This window comes from Manis pentadactyla, chromosome 2, assembly GCF_030020395.1.
Source record: "Manis pentadactyla isolate mManPen7 chromosome 2, mManPen7.hap1, whole genome shotgun sequence".
Lineage (NCBI taxonomy): Eukaryota > Metazoa > Chordata > Mammalia > Pholidota > Manidae > Manis > Manis pentadactyla.
In genome coordinates this window covers 109,792,918-109,810,647 of record NC_080020.1, presented here as the reverse complement: position 1 = coordinate 109,810,647, position 17,730 = coordinate 109,792,918, and positions in this window count along the sequence as shown.

Below are 17,730 nucleotides of genomic sequence, written 5' to 3'. Positions count from 1 at the left end.
TGTTAGTTACAGTAACTAAATCTGGGTACATGCCTATGAGGAATAAAATGAATAGGGATAGAAGTCAAAGCTAATACTACATGGCCTGTCTTGAAAATCTCTTATGGGTATGGAAAACCTGAAGTGCAAAAATGGAAGGCTTAATAGGAATTATAAATTCCCCTTGAGTAATGTGGGCCAAGAGTACAACCTACTTTCTCCTTATAGACTCATAATTTGCCTTGAGCTAGTCTTTGTATTGTTAGAAAATTCAATTAGTGATAATATGACATAGTTAATACTCATGGTTTGTTTTCCATCCATGTCATTTTTTTTTGTGATGAAGATTGTGCCTTTCAAAATTCTCATATTTCATTCCTGGCTTTTCCTGTAACTTTATTTTAATTACAAATGTTAGAGAAATGAAAAACTACTGCCCATGCCAAATTAAAGGGATATTCACTGCCAATCATCTTGGCTTATCATCAATCTATATTCACAGCCAAGTTCTGTGTGGAATTTTAAATTTTACTGATTTTTCTAAATATCCTCCTGCATTAACTTCATAAATATGTACAGTTATGAAGTTAAGGAAATAACAAAAGTTGTAAGTAAAAAAATTGGAACTAACATTGTACTTTCAAATGCTTTATCCTTTTAGGTAGGCACTAGGACCAACCAACTACATGTTCTAGGATCATGTTGTGAAAACATTTCTAGAAATTTACTTTAGGCCACATCAAACATTTTTGCATATTTTTGAAGAAATAAATGAAATACGCACAGAGAAAATTTGGAGTCAAGCCTCAAACATAGGCAAGTTATCAAGTGAATAATTCTATCTTTGATCAGTACATTATGAAGTTAAAGCCATATATGAGTATGTATTACTTATCTGAAAACAGTTTTCAAGAAGAATTTCCCCAAAAGTACCTCCAGGGGTAATACACCTTTGCAGAGGTACAACACCACCTTGGATATATATTATCAGATATGCTTGTTTTAGAAAGTGATTTCATATGCCTAACACTTTTCTTAGGTGTTTTAAAGTTGCTTACATGTAGTTTAAAATTACCAATTCATTATCACTCTACTAGGGAGCCTGATAAGATGAATTATTGGTAGAAAATATTGTTTACCCATATGCAGTTCTTTCCTTGTAGACACATGACTGGATTTCACTTTCCACTTGTTTGTAATTAGGCAGGGTCCTGTGACTAGTTCTGGACAGCAGGTTGTGAGGGGAAAGTGATATATGTAATTTATTGGCAGAGATAGTAAAAATTCCATGTACAGTTTCAGTCTCTGCTCTTCTGCTGCAACAAAGACCCTGTGTTCCAGAGGATGCATAATTAAGGTTGTGACATATACAACAGCTGGGGCTCTGTGTGACTACCTGGAGCCAAGCCCCCTCCAGCTCATTCTTGACATGTTGTGTGAACAAGAAGTAAGTTTGTTGTACTCAAGTGTGGAATCTTTGTGGTCGCCTGTTAACACAGAATAATAATGAAATCAAGCCAACTCGTACTTTACGTATTTATATATTTCATTACCTTCTAATTTAAAGAATGTTGGGTGTCATTTGATGTGATGGTGGGAGCTAAGTAACATTTCAGTTCCATCATGCATGGACTCTCTCTCAGTACCAAGCATCAATTATCAGGTGAAACATTACCATATAACAAAAGTACTGGGGTGAGTCTTCAAAGGGACCAAGTTATTACACTATGGTTGGGTGGGAGAAGGCAGGCTTAAAGTACCCATAAAATATCAGACTCTTCATTCTACTAGGCTGATGCAAAATTAAATTATTCTTTAAAAGTCTTTATAATTACGAATTTGTTTACCAAATTTCAGTTTAAATTTAATTTTTGGCAACATCTTTTCTCATAGAAGATTGTTAAAAAGAAAAACATAGGTCCAACATGGGGTCATGACCTCACCTGAAACAATTCCTAATCTCTTCTTTTGCTAATCACTTCTTGCTGCACCCTCCTGTCTATAAGAACCCTCCATTTTATACAACTCCTTGGAGCATTTCTCAACCTGCTAGATGGAATGCTCCCCAATTCATGAACTGTTTAATAAAACCAATTAGGTCTTCAAATTTACCTCGTTGAATTTTTTCTTAACAAGATGCCAAACCCTTTAACCAATCTTCACTAACATATTAAAAGATAAACAATCACCACACTGAGAACTCAATATAGGGAGATAATTTGTGATGGGAAATGTTATTTAGGAAAGGTCTAGAATTTATCCCCGTCTTACCCCAGGTGGCCACTTCGGTGTATAAACTGACTCTCTGCGAACAGAATGTGTCATGAGGAAGGACAAAAGGGGACCGAAAAGAAACTAAAAAAGCAAAAAATGTAGGACGGTGTCCAAATGTGCCTGTTTCATAATTTTTTGAGATTTAGCTCACTGCCCATACTGACTATGATTCTGTTATTCTAAGTTTTATCTCCAGCCTTCTAAGCCATGTGTGAAGCATCCTTAAGAAGTACTTCACTGAGATGCTAATGAAGGCTCATCAACATAAACAAGTAATTACAGACACACTTTTGAATCACTTTTTGCATATTTTTCAGCCCAAACCACCTCTTATGGCCAGATTAGGAAAACACTGAACCTAATAAATTTGTGAGTATTTTACATTATTTTTACAGTGGTTATGCTAACCTTCTCCCTCTGTTTGGAGAGAGATTAGATTTCATGAGACTATTTTAATGTATTTAAAGAGCTTTTAAAAACTGAATTGTAAGCACTGGCTGTATAATGACCTAACCTGAAGAAACTATAGATATTAAAATTGCATCAGAAAATACATTCACAAGGAAGTCAGAAAAAGCATTGCTCCTATTTTTGTAAAGATACTATTTGATCTTAAGTGAAAATTGTTTTGTCCTAGTGTTGCTGCTGTTATTTAACAGAAATTAACCTCATATATTAATAATTATTAGCTATATAAATGTAGTAATTAAAGCATATATCAAGCCATGTTAAAATCACTAAATAGTTATGATCATAGTTAGTAAGAAAAAGTCAAAAACCTCATCAGAAGTCACATACATAATGAATATTTTTTCCTTAAACACAGAGGTTTGTTCAAATAAATAAAAGTAAGTTACTGGATATTGTAGGGACTTAAATATCGCTTTTGGGAAATTCAGAGCTCTAATACTTTGGTTGTCTAAACATAACAAAAGGACAGCATTTGAACTCAGCTGTGCCAGAAATAAAGTGAGATGGAAAATACAGCAATTTCCAGTACTTTTACTTTCAGTCTTGGCTTCAAGGTCGTCTTTTGGAAATCTGTAGAGCCATGTATGAAAAGGTTGTGTAGCATTCTGAGTAATTAATTCAATAATCTCTTTGAGAGGTTACACTTTGTTTCAAAATCCCTGAAAGTCACTGTCAAATTCAAGGTTATATTTGAGGAACAATGAGATAAGCCCCCTCTGTATTAGCTTGCTAGGCATGCCATAACAAAGTAGCACAGACTGGCTGGCTTAAACAACAGAAGTTAATTTTTTCCTAGTCCTGGAAGCTGGAAGTCCCAAATCAAGGTATTGGAAGGTGTGGTTTCCTCTGAGGCTTTTCTCCTTGGTTTGTAGGCAGCTACCTCTTCTCTCTGGCCTCACATGGCCTCTTTTCTGTGAGTCACCTCCCTGGGGCCTCTGCCTCTTTGGGTAAGGACGCCAGTTATACCATTTGGGATTAGCACCTGCCCACATCACCTCACTGAACCTGAATTACCCCGTTTAAAAGCCCTATTTCCAAATAGAGTCACACTGGGGTTTAGTGCATCAACATATGAATTTGGGGGGTAGGGGACACAATTTGATCCATAACAGTTTCAAATAAAGTATTAAGTATCCACAATGTGTTATATAGGATGGTTCTAATCAGAAATCGCAGAGCTTAGTAAGGAACACCATGAACTTGGGAAGGAAATCTCATTCTGCCACATACGTAACTTCATACATATTACTTCATCTCTCTCTTGACCTCAATTTCCTCTTCAGTGATGTAGGGAAGAATAACTAATTTGATTCATGTAAAGTACTTAGTATTGTACCTGGCATATAGTAAATGCTCATCAAAATTACCTTCACCTGGAAGAAAGTGACATTAGTAAAAATCCATCTTTATTCATAGGAAGCATGCCTCAGGAGATCCTTGAGAGTCCCTAAAAAGCAGGAGCTCTTTGAGATACAGAAGGCATGGGTGACCACAGCAAGTTTAGCTGTTAGTGTAGATACAGAACTTTGTAAAGTACTTCCCATTAGTCCACTTTTCTGGAAACAATCTTTATTTCCCTTTGAGAAAAGTATTATTATCCTGGAGCCCATACCCTACGTATATTACTACAGGTGTCAAAAGTCTATTTCCTTCACAGACAAACCTAGTCAATTACTCAATCTCTGAGTCAATGACAGTTTGACTAATTTTATAACAGAAATATGTGGAGGCCTTAAAAAATATCTCCCTCAGATCTAAGACTGCATGGGGTATAACTGATCAGGGACCTAGCAGCTGCACTTGGAAATTCATCAGTGCATTCATGAAGAGATCAGGCTCCCCATTGCTTCTGTCAGCCAGTGGCTAAGCCAGACAGGAATACCAGACAGGTTTTTTCTTGGGAGACATGAGACTTCTCTGACAGATTGATGACTTGAGCTCAGAACACCCCATCAGACTTGCTGAACTTTTACAGAACCTCACTGGAATCTAAGACCTTCCAGGTAGCCTTTATTCCTTCCCACCCTCCTTCACAAGGATCAGACCCACATTGTGATGTAAGAACTCTCTTGGCCTCCTTTGACTCTCTATCAGGTATTTCCCTTATAAATGTCTTAGATGTCTGATTCTGTCATGGTGCCTGCTTCTCAGATGATCTAGGCTAACACTTGTGGTTCCAAGAGTGGTAGAAAATGGTAGGATTGAGATTTGGAACTGGCTTGTTCACTACACAGCAGGTGAATATGACATCACCTTCAATGGAAGATGTGACACAGGGAGTCCCTGGAACACAATGGCAGCTTAACTACTAAAGAAAGACCTTGGGAAAAAGTCCTAGTAGAGGAAGATGATGCTACAGGTGAAATAATGAAAGAATTTGAAAAATATGGGGAGAATGAAGTCTACAAAGACAGTGGAGCTTGCTGGTTATTGAAAAGTTGTACTGATCATATACATGAAGATGGAAATGAGAGCATAAGGACCATTAAAAAGCAACCGATGGCTATGTGTGAGAGCCAAAAAGCCCCAAGAAAAAGTCCCTTATCCTCTGCAATAGAAGAGGAGCCTGCTGAGAAGCAAGCTAAAGATCTTACTATTAGAGTTGCAGAGCTCCAGAGACATTTAAGTGCATAGCCAAGGCAGTTCTAGTATGTGAAGATAAGCGCCTGAAATATTAGATGGTGGCATCTGGCTGGATGACTATGTAGTGGTTGGGTCTACAGCTGCTCTGACCTCTGAGCTTGTAGAGGTGGCCACCCTTTCAAAGTAAGAACTAATACTTCTGCCTGCTGGAATATACTGCAGAGGCCTCTTTATTGCAAGGCAATAGGCGTCTGCTTCAGGAGCTCCCTCCACGTTCTGTCCTGACTGGCCAAAAACTAGGATTAAATCCCAGCATGATATGGATGAGAATAATGCTAGGTTTTATAGAAGGAAGATACTATACATCAGATGATCTGCAAGAATTAGCTAGCATGTAGTAGCAGGAGTGAGAACAATGCCCCTATTACTGAATTTTGAGAGTGCTTGGTGAGGCTGGATAACCAAGAACTCACTGACTTAGGATCGCTTTCTTAAAACTCAGGCTCTAACACCTTGACTCCAAAGGACAAACCTGTGGTTGGGGTGGCTCTCAGAAGTCTGGACAGGGGGATGACCCCAAATCAGCAAACATAAATGGCTGAGTTTCCTTTGCAGACAGTGGAAGTAATAAAGAGGTTGAGGGAAGTAGGCATGATGAAAGTCACAAACCTAGTTCATGTTATATTATGAGAGGCCAGATCTTCAGAAAATTGTGTTCCATGGGGAAAACCAGAGGGGCACATCATTCACCAAGTCCATGAGGGATATGCTCATGAAAGGGGCACCAGTATCTTAAGAAGTTCAGTGCTGGCTTTTCTCTGCAGTCCATGGCTAATGGAATGAGAAGCAATCACAGAGCTGAGTTATTAATGCACATGGAGATGAATCCATGTAGTAGTAGAGTTGTGAGCACCAACATGCCAGAATCCAGGAGGCAGCAACTATTGTAATGATCAATAATATTGGATGAACAACCAAGAAGGCATGACTTAAAGGTAAGTTGTGGAGATGGTTAATTGAATGTTGCTTTTTAGGTACAACATAAATGGATAGCCTGTATCAATGATGCTTAACATATACTGACAACCCAAAAAAGGGCTTGACTGAAGGAGTAGAAAGCTGAGGATAGTCTCTCCAATAAAACATCAAGATCCCTTGCTCTCTACAGATTTGAGCAAATTATCAGATCTGAAACATATTGATAGAAGAGGTGGCCATGTCCATGGAAAGAAGGGCCTGATATAGTCCACTTGCAAACAAGTAGCTGGACAAATATCTAGGAGTGGGATTAAAGGGTCATATGGTGAGTGTGTATTTAACTTTTTTACTTTTTCTTAACAAGGGTTATCAAGTAGTCAACATTGGTTGCAAGCTGCTGCAAATACTTACCCAAGTCATCTCAATATGTGCTTCTTAAGTGATTGCAGTTTGACATCCTTAGTAATATTTTAATAATAATTTTTAAAGAGACCTTGGTTCTTATTTTTTGTACTTATTTTTTCTTTTCATCATCATTTGGCACCCTTCATCCACTTTGCTCACCCATAACTGCCACCTCTGATAGCCTTCAATCTGTTCTCTGTATCTGTGTGCTTTTTGTTTATTTAGTTTAGATTCTACATATACAAGAGATCATAAGGTGTTTGTTTCTCTGTCTGACTTATTTCACTTAACATAATGTCCTAGAGGTCCATCCACGTTGTTGCAAATGACAAGATTTCACTCTTTTTTATACTGAAAAATATTCTATTGTACATATACATATGTATCACTGGACATGGGAGTGCAGATATCTTTTCAAGTTAATGTGTTCTTCAGATCAATAACCAAAAGTGGGACAGCTGAATCATATGGTAGGTCTATTTTTTATTTTTTGAGGAACCTCCTTACTGTTTTCCACAGTAGCTGCACCAATTTACATTCCCACCAACAGTGCACAAGGGTTCCCCTTCCTCCACATCCTCACCAACACTAGTTATTTCTGGTCTTTTTGATAATAGCCGATCTGACAGATGTGAGGTGATGGCTCACTGTGGTTTTGATTTGCATTTCCCTGATGATAAATGATGGTGAGCATCTTTTCATGTACCTGTTGGCCATATGGATGTCTTTCCTCGGAAAAATGTCTCTTTTTCTGCTCATTTTTTAAATTGTATTGCTTGTGTTTTGGCTATTGATTTGTATGAGTACTTTATATATTTTAGATATTAGCCCCTTATCAGATATAAGATTTGCTCTTTCCTTTTGTTGATGGTTTCCTTTGCTGTGCAGAAACTTTTTAATATGATATAGTCCCACCTATTTATTTTTTCTTTTGTTCCTTTGCTTTTGGTGTCAGATTTAAAAAATCATCACTAAGACTCAAGTCAAGAAGTTTACTGCCTCTATTTCTTTTAGGGGTTCTATAGTTTCAGGTCTTACATTCAAGTCCTTAATCCATTTTGAGTTAATTTTTGTGGGTGGTGTAATGTAGTGGTTGAGTTTCATTATTTTGCATGTGGCTGTTCAGTTTTCCTAATACCATTTATTGAAGAGACTGTCCTTTTCGCATTGTATATGTTGGCTTCTTTGACATGAACTAATTAACCATATATGTGTAGGTATATTTCTAGGCTATTTGTTCAATTGATCTATATATCTGCTTTTATGCCAATACTACACTGTTTTGATTACCATAACTTTGCAATATAGTTTGAAATCAGGGAGCTCGAAGCCTTCAGCTTTGTTTTTCTTTCTCAAGCCTGTTTTGGCTGTTTGTGGGTGTGTGTGGTTTCATATCATTATTTGGTTTTTGGGTTTGAGAGCAGAAATGGAGGGAGTTCATCATAAAATGAAAGAAGTTTAACTTGTCTTTTCTCTTGAGTTACAGAGATAAGGATGGGTAATTAAAGCTCTATTTGGAGGTGGGAGAGTGAAGGAGGGTTTTTGTCCTAGCCTCTCACTTTCTCTGTTTCCACTAAAGGCAAATGAGGCAACTGAGAGTGGCAAAGAGCCTTGCAGAGAATGCTGAAGGTGTAGGTTATTTCTTGCTGTGGAGAATAAGGACCAGGATTGACTATGGATAAATCAAAGACTAGAAGGTGTTTAAAATCCTAAAAATATTGGATATCAGACATTTTTAATGAGAAAAAATAGCAGAGGTATAGATGAAAGCAGATCAAAATGGACAGCAGGTCCAGGTAAGTAATCAGTGGCGAAGAGATCTTCAGAAGTTGAAGGGTTGCACAAAAGACGTGGAAGAATAAACACATCACTTAGGGTCCTACTTATTTTGGTATCAACTAGGAGTCATACCACCTTCCTCAGGCCTAGAATACATTTCTGACTCCTGCTGAGGTTTGACCTAACCCAAACATTGGAGAAAGATGCAGCAACTAGAGGTAACCAATACTGACATTTTCATGTGTGTAGATAAAAGAGTAGGAGCTTTATTTACAGTACAGAGGTGTGCAAGCTTCAAATTTTAGTCCTGCCACTTATTAGCTCTGTGGCTTAGATCTTGTTACTTAAATTGTCTCATTCTATGTTATCTTAGCTATAAAACTGGAATAGTAATATACACCTCAAAGCATTAATGTAATAATTAGGTGAAATAACAGAATACTTTTTCTGTAAATATCACATCTGTCAAAAATCTCAAAAATATTAAAATTATTAATTACTAACCAATGATGGTTCCAGAATTTCCACTTGGAGTGCCTGTATACACCAGTCTGGATGGAAACCTGGAGGCTAGGAAACTTCCCTTGGGGCTGAGTTTCTATATAGCAAGGGTACTGTTTTTTTAATAGATATTCTATTTATTTGGTTTGTTTTGGGTTGGTTGCATGGCTAAAGATAATAGGGACTGCTAACGTATCCCTCGGTTTGCAGGCCTCCTCTTGGTGCTACTATTGATGCTAAAGTTTGTTGCTTGGTGAAATGGACCATATCTCACTATTTTTATAGACCCTAGCTGGTAATAAATGAGTGCACCAGTCAAAGGTTGTGGTTATAGTATCTTGTATGCCTGCTGAAAGCCCAAGCTGATGGCAACTATTAAATCATCTGGTGGACAACTATTCCAAGAGGGAAATGGAAGGTCAGAAGTGCTGCTTAATAAATCCATGAGATCATGATTTTCTCTGTCTCACTGGTGTTCGTAAGCATCAATGACTGCAGCTAGTAGGCCTGAATTTTCTCAACAACCCTTTCAGGAGGCATTCAAGAGAGTGGATGAGCAGCTTCTGACTGTGTGAGTCTAACTTTTTATGAGCAGTCTTTGGACTGTTGTAAATAAACTCATAAAGTAAGAAATTCTCCTCGGAAAGCAAATCAAAGGCTCTAAAGTATAGGATCAGAGTTTAAGTCTGAAATGATAACAGAGAACAGTCCACCAATGCTGGCCCAGGAAGTAAACAACTGCAATAATAATACATAATCTTAATTTTATCACTTATCTATAAGGTTAGGTTTTTAATAATTGTGTTATTAAAGAGAAATAAATACATATATACATATATATATATATATATGCAACTTAAGGCATTATACTAAGGACATCACTGGATAATTGAACAGGAAGTAGAAGTTTTGCACTTAATATTTGTTGCCTATAGCAACCAAAAGAGAATACTTAAGGCTTCAGTGATTTTGTTCTGCTTTCATTGCTGCCTTGGAGCAAACTGACCCAGTCTGATGTTTTCGTAAATAGATTGTAGGAGTTTTTGGCTTTTCTCCTTTGTGCTTTTTCCTCTTCCACAGCTTTCTGGTATGAAAAGTCTTCTTTAGGATACTACCTGACTTCTTCAGTTTTCCCAAGCAAGATTTAAGAAATTCTTAAAATGAATTTGAATATTAAGTGGATATAATTCTGAAATTTGCCATCATGATGTTTGCCGAACAGGGCTTGTTTAACAGACTAGGCAGATGTCCGTTTTCTCCCTCACTGTTTCATGAATCTCCCCTGAAACTGAGCTTGGTTACCATGATGAATGATCACAGGTAAAGTATGCTTAGCTGTATATAAGTGCTCCAAGTACACTCAAAATTAATTTTAGTGCATTCGAACTCCTGTTTATGTTAGTAATAAGTAGGATCCATAGAAAATTTTTCTTGAGTATATGCAGTCTTCCTCTGCTTGTTGATAACATTATATATTTTCCAATTAAATTCCTCTTTTCCATTCATTCTATCATATTTTAGACTTCTTCACTTCAGACCTTTTTTCCTACTCTACAACTAAATTCTGAGTTTTTTTCATGTAGCCACAATATCTTTCTTATCTTTAAATCATAAGAATTTATTCAGTAGATGAATTAAAAAAATTATTATATATTATATTCAAAGTAAATACAAATTAAAGTAATAATAATTAACTCATCAATGTTTCATTCAAAGTAATATCCAATTACATTTTGGTCATTACTTTTTAACTAAATTAAGTCATGGAGCCTTATTAATCAATGACAGCCCACTGGGAGGAAAGTTTATAGACTGACAGGGAAGGTTTGCATTAGTGAGAAACTGGAATATTATCTTCTGCATAGAATGGGACAAGCAGTTAATGACAAAGAGGGTTGTTTTCTCAAGTACAAAGAGAAATTGACTAATGTACTTGCTGATTGTCTTTCTGTTACATCTGGAACCATAATGATGCTCAAGTTACCATGTCAATGTCACACTTGCTGGGTGGTTTTGTAATTATTTTTTTATTAGTAGTTGCAAGGATTCAGACCAATTCATCTACATTCCCTCCTTCAGTACTGTTTGCGACCAGGGGAGATGGTATCTGAGATTAACTGTATATATAGACTTTGCGCAAAGATAGAGCAAATCTCAATATTTGGAATAGCATTTAAGTAGTGACATATTGACTTATTGTAGAAACTAGACAATGATTTTGACAATGTATCAATTCTCTTTTAAAGTAATGCTGAAAACACTGTGGCTTTAGAAGATAATCAAATGAATAATATATTTGTGTACATATAAGTGGTACACTTCTTAAAAATGCCACAAAAAATGCTGAAGTCATGATCTATTAGGAAAATATTTGATATACATATAAAGACACTGAATGAATTGCCTGATTTCACAGTTTCTACAAATCAATAAGAAAACAAATCTAATAGAAATAAAATAGAAATACTATATATATGTATATTTAGAGAGAACAATAGAAAAATTATAGAAATATAGGCAAGGGATATGAGTAAAAAAGTCTCAGAAAAATGCAAATGAATAAATGGCAAATTTTTCTTATAATTAAAGGAATACAAAACAAATCAGAAAGTGATTTTTTAATCTATAAATATATTAACAAAGATAATATGTTTGGTATTATTCATTTGGGAAAAACTGTGGGATAACAAAGCTATCATACTTTGTTGGCAGGAGAATAAATTGATGTCATATATTTGGAGAGCAATTTGATATTTAACAAAACCAAAAGTCCACACAGATTTTCAGTGATTCACTCTTACAAAAGAAGATACAATACACCTACATCAACATTTTTAGTTATTGAAAAGCTTGAAAATATATTCAATTTCTACCAGTTAACTCAATTAGCTCCTGGTTTTTGCTTGCCTCCTCCCTAGTTTTCTATCAGTTAATCACTCGCCCCTATCAAAAATATCCTAGTTTAGGAAATGAAGTAAATTATGAAAGGCAATATGGCACACATGGGTTAATTTTTTCACTATACACATTTCTCTGCTATTTTAATGTTTGCCACTCTTATTCTTAAAAATGGTTTTTTGTAAGGTTGGGCTCAAGATGATGGCATGAGTAGGACAGCGGAAATCTCCTCTCAAAACCATATATATTTTTGAAAATACAGCAAATACAACTATTCCTAAAGAAAAGACCAGAAGATACAGTACAACAGCCAGGCTACATCCACATCTGTGAGAACTTAGCATCTCATGAAAAGGGTAAGATACAAAGCCGTGACTCGTCAGGACCCGAGTGCTCCTCCACCCCAGCTCACCAGCAGGAGGAAAAGAATCAGAGTGGGGAGGGAGTGGAAGCACAGGACTGCTAAATAACCAGCTCTAGTAATCTGCACAAGGAGCACAGACACACATTGCATGGTATACCGGATATTAGAGAAATGAAAAAGTAAAATCCAAGACAGAGACTGCGAGTGGGTCCCAACAGCTGGCTCCCCTGGGACAAAAGAAAACCCAGCACTTTAAAAGTCTTAAAGTGACAAGGATTTAACAGGTGGACAAAATCATCCTGGCACACTCAGCCCAGCAAGATGGGAATCTAAGAAAATTCAGGTGCCCTAATCCCCTGGGTGGCAATGCAGGTGATAAGCAGCCTGCTGTTCATTCCCCCCTGACAGCACCTAACATTCATTACCCCCTGACAGTGCTGCCACTCTTATTCTTAAAAATGGTTTTTGTAAGGTTGGACTCAAGATGACGGCATATTAGAGAAACAGAATGCAAGCAAACTGCTGACCCGCCACAGCTGTGGAGCAGCCGGGGAATAGCCCCGCCCACAGCAAACACACAGAGTCTCCTCCCAGAGCGCAGCTAACTGGGCCAGACCCAGAGGCTGCTGCTGCTTGCAGCTGCCCAGCACAAGCAGATTGGAAGCCGGAGCAAGGTCCGGAAAGCATGAAGGGTGCCGTTCTCACAGGAGAACACACCTGGCATGTGTGGGACCCACTGCAGTGCCCTAGGCTACCCTGAGGGCTGCCCCACCCATGGCAGCTCAGGAGATTAACCCAGAGACTGCTCCCTGTGTACAGGTAACGGGCAAAAGCAATGGAGAAGGGCAAGGTGACCAGCAGGCAGGAAGGGACTTTGTTCTCCCAGCTGACACATGTGCCACCTGCAGGTAACACATGTGCCACCTGCCGGCAGAGGAACTTAGTCCAGTCAAGAATAACACAAACAACCCGATAAAGAGGGCCTGGCAAGAGAGATATAACCAATCTTCCTGAAAAAGAATTCAAAATAAAAGTCATAACCATGCTGATGGACCTGCAGAGAAATATGCAAGAGCTAAGGGATGAAGTCTGGAGGGAGATAACAGAAATGAAACAATCTCTGGAAGGACTTAAGAGCAGACTGGATGAGGTGCAAGAGTCTGTTAATGAAATAGAAATCAGAGAATAGGAATACAGAGAAGCTGAGGCAGAGAGAGATAAAAGGATCTCTAGAAATGAAAGAATATTAAGAGAACTGTATGACTAGTTCAAACAGAACAATATTCACATTATAGGGGTACCAGGAGAAGAAGAGAGAGAAAAAGGGATAGAAAGTGTCTTTGAAGAAATAATTGCTGAAAAATTCCCCAAGCTGGGGAAAGAAATAGTCTCTCAGACCATGGAAGCCCACAGATCTCCCAACACAAGGGACCCAAGGAAGATAACACCAAGACATATAATAACTAAAATGGCAAAGTTCAAAGATAAGGAAAGGGTATTAAAAGGCAACCAGAGAGAGAAAAAAAGATCACCTACAAATGAAAACCCATCAGGCTATCATCAGACTTCTCAACAGAAATCTTACAGGCCAGAAGACAATGGCATGATATATTTAATGCAATGAAACGAAGGGCCTTGAACCAAGAATACTGTATCCAGAAAAATTATCATTTAAATTTGAAGGGGTGATTAAACAATTTCCAGATAAGCAAAAGTTGAGGGAATTCGTCTCCCACAAATCACCTCTACAGGGTATTTTAAAGGGACTGCACTAGATGGAAGTATTCCTAAGCCTAAAAAGAAGTCACCAGAGAAAATAAAATCACAGCAAAGAAAGCAGACCAACCAAATACTAACTAAAGGCAAAAAATAAAATCAACTATCCACAAAAGCAGTCAAAGGAAACACAAAAGAGTACAGAATAAAACACCTAACATATAAAGAATGGAGGAGGAAGAATAAGAAGGGAGAGAAATAAAGTATCATCAGACTATATTTATAATAGCACAATAAGTGAGTTAAAGTTAGACAGTGAGATAGTAAAGAAGCTACCCTTGAACCTTTGGTAATCATGAATCAAAAGCCTGTAATGGCAATAATTACATTTCTATTGATAATCAGCCTAAATGTAAATGGAATGAATGCACCGATCAAAAGACACAGAGTAATAGAATGGATAAAAAAGCAAGACACATCTATATGCTGCTTACAAGAGATTCACCTCAAACTCAAAGACATACACAGACTAAAAGTGAAGGGATGGAAAAAGATATTTCATACAAACAACAGGGAGAAAATGCAGTATTGCAGTATTTGTATCAGACTAAATAGACTTCAAAACAAAGAAACTAACAAGAGATAAAGAAGGACATTGCATAATGATAAAGGGGTCAGTCCATCAAGAGGATGTAACCATTATAAATATATATGCACCCAGTTCAGGAGCACCAACATATGTAAAACAAATACTAACAGAATTAAAGGAGGAAATAGAATGCAATGCATTCATTCTAGGAGACTTCAACACACCACTCACTCCAAAGTACAGATCCACCAGACAGAAAATAAGTAAGGACACAGAGGCACTGAACAACACACTAGAACAGATGGACCTAACAGACATCTACAGAACTATATACCCAAAAGCAGCAGGATTCACATTCTTCTCAAGTGCACATGGAACATTTTCTAGAATAGACCACATAAAAAGAGCCTCAGTAAATTCCAAAAGATTGAAATTCTACCAACCAACTTCTCAGATTAAAAAGGTATAAAACTAGAAATAAATTGTTCAGAGAAAACAAAAAGGCTCACAAACACATGGAGGTTTACCAACATGCTCCTGAATAATCAATGGATCAACGACCAAATTAAAGCAGAGATCAAGAAATATATGGAAACAAATGACAACAACAGCACAGTGCTGCAACTTCTGTGGGACACAATGAAGGCAGTTCTAAGATGAAAGTGTATAGCAATTCAGGCCTATTTAAAGAAGGAAGAACAAACCAAAATGAATAGTCTAAAGTCACAATTACTGAAACTTGGAAAAGAACAACAAATGAGGCCCAAAGTCAGCAGAAGGAGGGACATAATAAAGATCAGAGAAGAAATAAATAAAATTGAGAAGAATAAAACAATAGAAAAAAATCAATGAAACCAAGAGCTGCCTCCTTGAGAAAATAAACAAAATAGATAAACCTCTAGCCAGACTTATTAAGAGAAAAAGAGAATCTACACACATCAACAGAATCAGAAATGAGAAAGGAAAAACCATGGACACCACAGAAATACAAAGCATTTTTAGAGAATACTATGAAAATCTATGTGCTAACAAGCTGAATAACCTAGAAGAAATGGACAACTTTCTAGAAAAATACAACCTTCCAAGACTGACCAAGGAAGAAACAGAAAATCTAAACAGACCAATAACCAGCAATGAAATTGAATTGGTAATCAAAAACTACCCAAGAACCAAACCTCCGGGCCAGATGGATTCACTGGTGAATTTTATCAGACATATAGAGAAGATATACTACCCATTCTCCTTAAAGTTTTCCAGAAAATAGAAGAGGAGGGAATACTTCCTAACTCATTCTATGAGGCCAGCACCACTCTAATACCAAAACCAGGCAAACACATTACAAAAAAAGAAAATTACAGACATATCCCTGATGAACATAGATGCAAAAATACTCAACAAAATATTAGCAAACCAAATCCAAAAATACATCAAGAGAATCAGACTCCATGATAAAGTGGGATTCACACTAGGGATGCAAGGATGGTACAACATTTGAAAATCCATCAACATCATCCACCACATCAACAAAAAGAGAGACAAAAACCACATGATCATCTCCATAGATGCTGAAAAAGCAATTAAAAAAATTCAACATCCATTCATGATAAAAACTCTCAACAAAATGGGTATAGAGGGCAAGTACCTCAACATAATAAAGGCCATGTATGACAAACCCTCAGGCAACATCATACTAAACAGCAAGAAGCTGAAAGCTTTTCCTCTAAGATTGGGAACAAGACAAGGATGCCCACTCTCCCCACTTTTATTCAACACAGTACTTGAGGTCCTAGCCATGGCAATCAGACAAAACAAAGAAATACAAGGTATCCAGATTGGTAAAGAAGAAGTCAAACTGTCACTATTTGCAGATAACATGATACTGTACATAAAAAACCCTAAAGACTCCACTCCAAAACAACTAGAACTAATATCTGAATGCAGAAAAGTTGCAGGATACAAAATTAATACACAGAAATCTGTTGCATTCCTATACACTAATGATGAACTAGCAGAAAGACAAATCAGGAAAACAATTCTATTCACAATTGCATCAAAGCGAATAAAATACCTAGGAATAAACCTAATCAAGAAAGTGGAAGACCTATGTCCTGAAAACTACAAGACACTCTTAAGAGAATTTAAAGAGGTCACTAACAAATGGAACCTCATCCCATGCTCTTGGCTAGGAAGAATTAATATAGTCAAAATCGCCATTCTCCCTAAAGTAATCTACAGATTCAATGCAATCCCCATCAAAATACCAGCAGCATTCTTCAGTGAACTGGAAAAAATAGTTCTAAAATTCATATGGAACCATAAAAGACTGTGAATAGCCAAAGCAATCCTGAGAAGGAAGAATAAAGTGGGGGGAATCTCGCTCCCTAACTTCAAGCTCTACTACAAAGCCACAGTAATCAAGACAATTTGGTACTGGCACAAGAACAAACCCACAGACCAGTGGAACAGACTATAGAGCTCAAATATTAACCCAAACATATATTGTCAATTAATATATGATAAAGGAGCCATGGATATACAATGGGGAAATGACAGCCTCTTCAACAGCTGGTGTTGACAAAACTGGACAGTTACACGTAAAAGAATGAGACTGTATCATTGTCTAACCCATAGACAAAAGTAAATTTGAAATGGATCAAAGACCTGTATGTAAGTCATGAAACCATAGAACTCTTAGAAGAAAACATAGGCAAAAATTGCTTGGACATAAACATGAGCAACTTCTTCATGAACATTTCTCCCTGGGCAAGGGAAACAAAAGCAAAAATGAACAAGTGTGACTATATCAAGCTGAAAAGCTTCTGTACAGCAAAGGACACCATCAACAGAACAAAAAGGTATCCTACAATATGGAAGAATATATTCATAAGTGACATATCCAATAAAGCGTTGACATCCAAAATATATAAAGAGTTCACACACCTCAACAAACAAAAAGCAAATAATCCAATTAAAAAATGGGCAGAGGATTTGAACAGACACTTCTCCAAAGAAGAAATTCAGATGGCCAACAGGCATATGAAAAGGTGCTCCACATTGCTAATCATCAGAGAAATGCAAATTAAAACCACAATGAGATATCACTTCAAACCAGTAAGGATTGATACCATCCAAAAGACAAACAACAACAAATGTTGGTGAGGATGTGGAGAAGGGGGAACCCTCCTACACTGCT